The sequence below is a fragment of the Hippichthys cyanospilos genome, chromosome 8, assembly GCF_059441005.1.
Source record: "Hippichthys cyanospilos isolate Australia breed blue-spotted pipefish chromosome 8, RoL_Hcya_1.0, whole genome shotgun sequence".
NCBI lineage: Eukaryota > Metazoa > Chordata > Actinopteri > Syngnathiformes > Syngnathidae > Hippichthys > Hippichthys cyanospilos.
In genome coordinates, this window is record NC_142376.1 from 6,362,944 (window position 1) to 6,365,000 (window position 2,057).

Here is a 2,057-nt window from a genome sequence, read left to right on the forward strand (position 1 = left end):
AGGGAGGGGAGGGACGGGAGCCCAAAAAAAAAAAAAGCCCCGGGCTCTTCTCCTTCCTTTCCCCTCCCCCTTCCTCTCCTCCCTAGCAGCTTTTTAACATGACATCGCTAAATGAAACAGAGCAAGATTACATATATTGGATCACAACACAGGATCACAATAGCATGAGGCCCTGAAAATTTAAAAAAGAAATAAATACAAATCCGTTTCCTGTGTTGCATGTAATTCCATGCGCACAGTGATGGAAATAGAACGAGAGGACAGAGAAAATAGCATCAGAAAGACAAGCGGCGGAGAAGTGAGAAGACAAGGCCGGTTTATTTATAAAGCGGCGTTCGCAACGCCTCGGGACAATGAGCGAGGCTAAACCCGAGTAAAATGACATTTTAAGCATGTGATGGAAAGCACGAAGATTTTTAAATATTGCAATCTTTTATTTTAATTTTAAGGGGGTGCAATTGCTGTTTTGTAGTCTTGAAAATTCCAGAAAATGTCATATTTTTTTAATTCGTTAGGAATTTCTTTGCGACACAATACGTAGTGATTAAAATCTTAAAGTATTTAAACAAATTAATTAATTACAATAATAATTAACATGAATTACCATAAACTGAAAATGTCAGCACTAAATCAAGTGTTATAATAAGTATTATAACCATAATTCACTCAATTATGGCAACTCAAAAGTTACAAAAATTACCATTGTGCCAGTTTTATCAACCCGCAAAAAATCAATTATGGCACAAATGAGTTTCAAGGACTCCAGTGAAAATGAATAAGAAGTCAGCCATTTTGTTTATTTGTTAGCCATTTTGTTTATTTCATTGTTGTAATCCGATGTGGAAAAATTCAAGTAAATCACAAGTTTTTGGATATGGAAAGTTAAAAAAAAATGTTATTTTTGTTGTTTTCTCACATATGCTTTACTATGTGAGAAATGGCAGTAATAAGGAGCTGCAGTTTTCCACATGTTAAAAGGCAAAACAAAAAAAAAAACCATCCTATTAAAAATGTTTGTTAGCATACATAGCTAATGTGACCATGGCTTGCTAGCTTACGAAATTCTAACTCCTCAGTTTACTCTCCATTCCTATTATCAAAGTTTTGTCATATTATTTCAAAGTACATACTGCAGTTCACAAATTTAGTAAGTCCGAACTGATTTTCGCTCAAAAAATTCAAAAGGTCTAAAATGGTGTTGCTTAGTTTCTCTCAAACTGGAAGAAGAGAAAATCTGAAAGTGGAGCTTAATGAATTACTATAAATTTTTGAGTGTTCGCTGCTACATTTTTCTCACATTTTGAACCCTGCGCTTTACAGGACAGTGCGGGTTATATGTTATATGTATGTTATATGTAGTTTTTACCAGCCAGCAGGGGGCAGTCACCCAGTAAACAAGACAAAAGAACACGCTATCAAAATATTGGTTTTGAGTTTGAATTGCTTCTTTACGCACCAACCATGCAGGTTACTGTTGTGTTGGTGCAGTGTTCTAAAAATCTGAGCGTGTCTGTGTTATGCTGAAAATGTCAATGTACCATCTTTCTGCGCACATATCTGATGTTACAACCTTTGATTTATAGTCCGATTAGGCCTATACATGATAAAAATATCTGATCAATTTTTGTTGGTGTTACTCATAGTCTGAAGAATACGGTAGTGTGCATTTCTGCAGTGTTAAAATCACAATGCAAAATCATCCATTTAATCCCCCTAAATTACTAAAATGAAATAATGGGAGTAAACGTCAACGTCCATCCATACATTTTTGCTGCGTAATAACAAAATACGTTATATTATGATTATAATCACAGCTGTGTCCAGTCGCAGCGCATCATACTGAGAGCGGTTGCTAATATCAACTAAATTTAGTCAGGAACGAGACAATAGAAAGGAAGAAGATGCCGTTTAAACGGCGTACCAAATGGAGCCAGCCGGCAGAGGCTGGCCATAAGTCAAAATATGTCTGCTGTTTATTTACGCTGGGAAGCGGAGAAGCGAGAGGAGGTATTAGAGGAACTGATGGAGCTTGGGAGAAATATGGCGCTGAGGCAAAG